This window comes from Sceloporus occidentalis, unplaced genomic scaffold, assembly GCF_023333645.1.
Source record: "Sceloporus occidentalis isolate IW3139 unplaced genomic scaffold, rSceOcc1.0.p SCAF_1, whole genome shotgun sequence".
Lineage (NCBI taxonomy): Eukaryota > Metazoa > Chordata > Lepidosauria > Squamata > Phrynosomatidae > Sceloporus > Sceloporus occidentalis.
Window position 1 is genome coordinate 287731052 of NW_028316981.1, and position 7458 is coordinate 287738509.

Genomic DNA, 7458 nt, shown 5'->3' on the forward strand with positions numbered 1-7458 from the left:
AAAAAAATTGGCAATGCATGAAATGAGCCCCACAAAGCCAAAATCTCTCCCGCAAACATTGCAGTTGTTGCAAAAGCCAGTCTCGTCTCTCTTTCTCTCTCTTTCTCCCTCCTTTTTCTGTGTTGTCTGTGTTGGTATCAGCACTCATGTGCCTTAGTTACAATCTGTTGTTCTTTGGGCTGCAAACCTGTGTGCTTGCCAAGAAATGCTAGAGAACAGAGCATTTCCTCCCCCACCTTCAGCAAGTTTTACATACTGTTGAGGAGCTTTTGCACTGGGAATAGCCACATTTATGTATATAGTTATGTATTTCATTTATAACCAGACACGGGACTGAAAAGCAGCTTAGAACAAAGTTGAAACAATAGAGCTAAAAGAAGGTAGATGAAGGTTAGATATGTGAAGAAGGTTGGAGTAAGTAGTTAAGGAGAAGATAGGTAGAATGGGTGGTTAGGTAATTGAGTGAGAGAGATAAGAAAGCGAATTTGATGTAGAGGGTTAGAGGAGGATGAGTATAGTGAGATGGTTTCAGAGTCTCCAGTTTAGAGGAAAGCTATTATTGTATTAGGTAACTTCTCTATGATGTTGGTATGTTGGTAGGTTCAATGACGATGTATACGATATTTGATGTTTGATATGATTTGATTTTTGTATGTCTTTTTTTTAAACTCAATAAACTTTTCTAAAAAACAATAGAGCTAAAAACTTATTATAAAAATGTAAAAACACAATTAAACAAGGTATCATACTGCACTTGGCCCTCTGTATCCACAGATTCAAGCATCCACAGTCTGAAAATATTTAAAAAAATATTAATTCCAAAAGGCAAACCTTCATTTTGAGCCATTTTATATCAGAGTCACCATTTTACCATCCCATTGTATTTAATAGGACGTGAGCATCCACGGATTTCAGTATCCATGGAGGGTCTTCGAACCAAACTTTAGCGGTTATCAAGGACACACTGCAAATGTTTTGCTCATCAGCCTGAGATCTTTAGATAGGGGGCAGGATATAATTTTTAATTAATTAATTAATTAATTAATTAATATTCTAAAAGTTTAAATCACTAAAAACAACAATGGAGATTACAGAAAATATTCTCCTGTATCCAGTTAATCATCGAATTCCTGTTTAAATAAAAATGCCTTTTCCTACCATCAAAAGGAGAGCAGAGAGGGGACCAACCTAACTACCCTATCATGTAACAGGATTTCACAGCCTGGGAGAATATGTCCTTGCCAGGACCTTTGACACTGGCAACACTGAAAGAAAAGTTGCCCTGAGATGCCAGGAATGTGGAATGAGGTGCAGGGCTACTTGCAGCTTGAGCTAGGAGCTTCTGGGTATGATAATTTTTTAACAGGCATTGGTAATTACTTCTGAATGTTATACCATTCAGAGTGTGCCTGAGGACATTCAGGCCCCACCTAGAATATTGTGTTCAGTTCTGGGCGCCACAATTCAGAAAGGACATTGAGAAACTGGAGTGTGTCCAAAGGAGGACAACAAAAATGGTGAAGGGTCTGGAAACCATGCCCTATGAGGAACGACTTAGGGAGCTGGGGATGTTTAGCCTGGAGAAAAGAAGGTTAAGAGGTGATATGATATCCCTGTTTAAATATTTGAAAGGATGTCATGTTGAAGAGGGAGCAAGCTTGTTTTCTGCTGCTCCAGAGAACAGGACCCGGAACAATGGATACAAGCTCCAGGAAAAGAGATTCCACCTGAACATTAGGAGGAACTTCCTGACAGTAAGGGCTGTTCGACAGTGGAATGCACTCCCTCAGAGGGTGATAGAGTCTCCTTCCTTGGAGGTCTTTAAACAGAGGCTGGATGGCCATCTGTCGGGGATGCTTTGATTTGGATTTCCTGCATGGCAGGGGGTTGGACTGGATGGCCCTAGTGGTCTCTTCCAACTCTACGATTCTATGATTCCTGCAGGGATGATGTTTGACACCATGTCTCTGTGGCGAGGTAATATTGCCTTTACATGGGTACATCAGCAATAAGTTTCATTAAATGAGGGTTGAGCACACTGCAACCCTGGGGATCAATGCAGCTCTCTAAGGTTGTTTTTGCATCCCCTAACCCTCAGTGCCCCTGAACTGCCCTTTTTCTGGCAAAAAAGTGGAGAAATTCTCCTCCTGGAAGCCTCCAGGGGTGGTTTGTGTTGCAGATCCTCAGGGGTCTCATGATGGGATGGGGACTGAAGTCATTGCTCCCAGTAAGAATTGTGCCCTGAATTAAATTTTCCTTCTGTTCCCCGATTTCTAACATTGCAGAGAATAAGACACTGAATATTCTTCACATCTAGAACCCTCACGTTTTCTGTGCTGTGGTAACTTTGCTTACCCTTTTCTTTGAATGCCTAAACTCTGTTTCTGATTGCTTAGTTGTAGTTTTAAATTACTGCAATGCTAGAGTTTTGAGGACTGAAGGAAAATTTAACTGGAGGGCCTGAATTCTCCCTCCCCATCTCTACATCCCTAACCCCCTTCCCTATTTAACATAAAAAGTACATTTCCCCCCAAACTCAGAAGTGGACTTCCAACCCCAAATCCTGCAGCACTATATTTGCTTCTGCACTCGTTGAACCTACTTCTAAGTAAATTGGTGTTGGATCAGGCTGCAATTACCTAAACTGGGATAGCTACCTGTGGCTGTACATACTTTGTAATGCAACTCCCATAATCCCTTCCACAGTTTTGAGTGCAACTCCAATAAGGACTTGGGGAGCTGGGGATGTTTAGCCTGGAGAAAAGAAGATTAAGAGGTGATATGATAGCCCTGTTTAAATATTTGAAGGGGTGTCATATTGAGGAGAGAGCAAGCTTGTTTTCTGCTGCTCCAGAGAATACGGCCCAGAACAATGGATGCAAACTACAGGAAAAGAGATTCCACCTCAAAATTAGGAGGAACTTCCTGACAGTAAGGGCTGTTTGACAGTGGAACAAACTCCCTTGGAGTGTAGTGGAGTCTCCCTCCTTGGAGGTCTTTAAACAGATTCTGGATGGCCATCTGTCGGGGATGCTTTGATTGGGAGTTCCTGCATGGCAGGTGTTGGACTGGATGGCCCTTGTGGTCTCTTCCAACTCTATGATTCTATGATTGTATGAATCCCTTCCCCCATTTTGTGCACATTAGGACAGCTAGGAATTCTAGGCCAAAAAAACCCTGGAGGGCCACAGTTGCCTTTCCCAATGTGGCCTCCTGATATTTTTGGCAACAAAGCATCATTCGTGAATTTTGGCCGTATAGGCTGAAGTTAATTAAAGTTGTTCATCCAAGACATCTGAAGGCATGAAGATGGGGAAGGACATGCTATTTTAATAATTAAAGATCCAGTCCTCTTCACACTTACCTCATGGGAGTAAACCTAATGAACACAATGGCACTTTTCAGTAGACACATGTTAAGATGATGCTGTAAAACTGTCATTCTAGGGGAGTTGCCTCCTTGTTGGACATACATAAGGCAGGCACCCAAAACAGAGTTTAGAGACCAGTAGTATGTCCAAGTGAAACCAAGCCTTGTAAAAGGACTTTGAGCAGTTATGGAGTAGAAGACTTCTGCTTTCTTGTTAACTTTCTTGTTAAGAAAGCAGAGCATGAAAAAGAAAAGAACTTGGCTGCTGAAAGGTGACATGTAGTGTTTGGGAGCAACTCCAGCAATGACTTTTTCACCATGAACTCAAATTAGTTGAGTGAAGGTGTTAAGAACATAAAGCAAAGGCAAAGAATTCAATTAGCTAGTGTTAGGGTTGCCACCTTTTTTGGCAAGCTTCCTCTCCTTTAACAGTTGCATGGATAGGCAATTCGACGAGTTCCCACCTCCCATCACATTTATGAGGGGCCCTTCAATGGCTGAATTTATGAATGTTGCATGATATCAGAACCAAAAGAATGTGAACACATTATTATCATGGTATGGCCTTTTAGAGAAAGAGATGTCTTGCATACTCACTGACACTTGTCTTTGTAAAACATCAAACAAAATGTTCAGTTTAAAAGACAAGGGTTTCCAACACAGGTTTTCCCTTAGTGGAAGGACAATGGTATAACATAGAGCTTGTAAAAGTTCCTTTGAAGTTTGTTGTTGTTAACTGTCCTTGAGTCCCCCTTGGTGACCATGTGAATGAGACATTTCCAAGACCCCCTGTGCTCCACTTTTCTCCCAGGTCCTTCAGGCTCAGGCCTCTCTGGCCTTTCTGATTGAGTCCAATAATCTGGTGGTCTTCCTCTCCTTCTACTGTCCTCTACCTTTCCTAGCATTATTGCTTTTTCTAATGATTCATGCCTTCTTGTGATGTGTAGTTTGTTGAAATACAATTCCAGAATTCCCCAGTCAGTACAGCCCCTTTCCATCAAGTTGGTGAGAGATCCCAGGAAACACATTCTGACATTTTAGTCATATAATGATTATACCATTCCACCTGGCTTGAATCCACTGAATCGAATCCATTTTTGAAAGCTAAGCAAACTTGAAGCTGGTTAGTACTTGGATGAGAAATCATCAAGAATTACAAGAAATCTCCAGATAGGGCTAGGAAAGAATCCTACCCAGGATAGCTGCTGCCAATCACTCCTAGACTGCATCAGCCATCATCATCTTGTTGTAGACTAGATGATCCAGTGATTTGATCTAGTACAAGATGGCTTTCTATGCCCTTATTTCTAGGAAAAGTCAGGAACATTAGTGGGTGGTGCAACACCTTTGTTGTTCTTCATTTAACTTTGTGGATGCAGTTCCCAAGGACTTTATCGCACGAGGCAGTAAATCACAACTGGAGCAGGATAATCACATCCTTGAATGGGGCATCTCTCATGATATTGGCCCTCTTATGTTATTCTCCCCATGAGAGACCATTTGGGGGAAAAAAATAATGTAAATTATTTACCTTCTTTCCCACTAGTGTTGCGCTATTAAATTCTATTTTAATGCCAGTTTTGGGTGGTCAGTGGGTGCACTTTAAGTGTGACTTAGGTGCCCTTCGATTACGAGTGATCAGAGTAGAAGGAGAAAGGATGGACATTTTCATTTGATTTCCTTTCAGTTGTCCAAGTAACAGAAAACCTTTAAACACTTTTTTCCCATTGGTAAATGACTACCCCCCCCCCCCCAAAACCAGGGGATTGTCAGAGAAGCTGAGGAGCCCTCCTTTTGCAGCTCAATAGCCTGGTTCCAGAGTGTTTCTCTTTAACCCACACACATACATGTACACACCCAGGCCTGGAAGTTTAAGTGGACATTTTTAAAAGCATTTATTTCATGACTCCTGTTCTGCTCTTCTTGTTGCTAGGCTTCAGACCTGATTAATTGTTGGCAGATTAATCACTACTTTAGATGCTGGCTTTCATCTGCCAGAGATTAATCAAGTCTATCCCAATTCAGGAAGCTCCCCCCCCCCCCCCCGGACAAAGAAAAAAAGTCCCTTTTAAATGTAAAATTGATTTAATCTCATTTTATATTTCTCTCTCTGTGTGTGTGCGTGTTTGCATGCCAAGTTAAAAAAAGAGGTGGGGATAATTTCTTGGAGTAGGTAGTGGGTGGGCAGTCCCAAATGCTGTATGCGATAACCTGTTAGCATGAATGAAGTGCATTAGGGAAGACAGCAATCCTGCTTGCATAGCATTTTTGAAAACAACACTATTTTAGTAGGAAAACAACCTGGTGTGATGAAGTTCTAAGTGAGCTGTAAAGCAGAGCTCCTGCCTGGAAGACAGAAAGGATTTGCTGTGTTATATGTGTGCAATTAAATATGGTTGCTTATAATTTTAAAAAGGAGCCACAATTATCATTGCTGTCTCTGCTTCATTGCCATAGTTCTAAAACTGCTATTTGGTGTAGAAGGAAAGTTGCTTCTGGTTCCAGATGCAGATTTTTGTCAGGATTGCGGTAGGGGGTATGGTTGATCAGAGAAGAGTAATAACTCCTCTTCTTAATATGTCACAATTCTCCACTGCCATTTTAAAAATATCCAGATGTAAAATCCATCACACAATTAACATAGTATGCACTTTGGCTTCCAGTTCTACAGTTATTTTTGAGAACACAGGAAGAGCCTGGATCAAACCAAAGGCTTCTCTAGTCCATCATTCTGTTCACACAGCAGCCAAGCAGTTGCCTATTGGAAAACAACAGGGTAGGGCATAAGTACCCCACTGCCATTAGTTCTGGAAGGTAAGTAGTATAAAACCCCCACCTTTTGTCACACTCAAAAGTGACAGTTGCCCCGCCCCTTTTGGTCCTTAGTCCCGCCCCTTTTGACTCTTAGTCCTGCCTCCTGGATATGTGGGTTCTAGATCTTGGGTTGTCATTTTTCAGGGTTCTAGGCTTTTAGTGTCAACTTTTGGGAGGGTGTTCTAGGTTTTGGGGTTCCAAAGGAACCTCAAAAGGTTGGCCATTTTGTTTTTTGCCAAAGATATTTTCGGGGTGCATGTGTGACCCCTCTATGAACTCGTCTCAGGATCGCCTACCACAAGGAGTGGGTCCCATCCTTGTCAGACCAATGGTGTAGTGGCAAGCTATGTTCAAAGATGACAAGTGGTGGCCATTTTATTGGCGCCAACAAAAGTTTTTGGGGTGGGTGTGACGTGTCTCTGAATTCATCTCAACCTCCCGAAACGAACGGTTCAGAGGTCTGGTGTGATCTGAGCTTCGCAAAGGCACGACGCACTGATCACTTCTCCTCACCCCTCCCTAGGGGTGTGTTTTCAAGAATGGTGCCTTTTTGAGTGTCGCTGATTAGCCCATTTCCCTCCACTCTAACCAATGAAAGGCAGTGAGTTAGGAGAGTGCCCTCCCCTGCAGTGTCAGGTGTACAGCCTTCCTCCCTAGTTTCCCTGCACTCTCTTTCTGCATAGAGTAGCCCCACTGGTGTGTTTTCCCCAACAGAGCATCCATTTTTCATGTAAATAATGATTTTGGGAGTGAAGTGTGACCCCTGGCTTTGATCATTCAAAAATGATCCATGATGATTTTGGGGCATGTGTGGCATCTTGGGACCCCTGATCACTAGGAACAGCTTTTGTGGTTCTCAGAGATTCCCCAAGGGAGTGGTGAGGCTTTCAGGGTCACAAACTTGTTTTTCAGGGTGGAATGTCATACATAGGAGCCTTCCCAGGACCACGGTTCGCATCCTGATGCTGCTGCAGTCTTCCTAAGCTCCCAAGGAGCTTCCCAAGGTCTGTTTCTGCATAGAGCAGCCCCGTGTGTGTGTGTATGTGCGTGCGCGCGTGTGCACGTGTGTTCCACCCAACAGAGAGGCCATTTTTTCATGGAGATATTCGTTTTGGGGTGAAGTGTGAACCCTCCCTGTGGTCATACAAAATCCGTTGACCACCAGTAACATTTCAAAGCCCCCTGGATGTTTCATTATTCAAAGGAACACTGCTTTGTATTTTTTGGAATTTCCATTTTGCAGACCACATTTTGTTCTTCTTGTTGCACAAACTT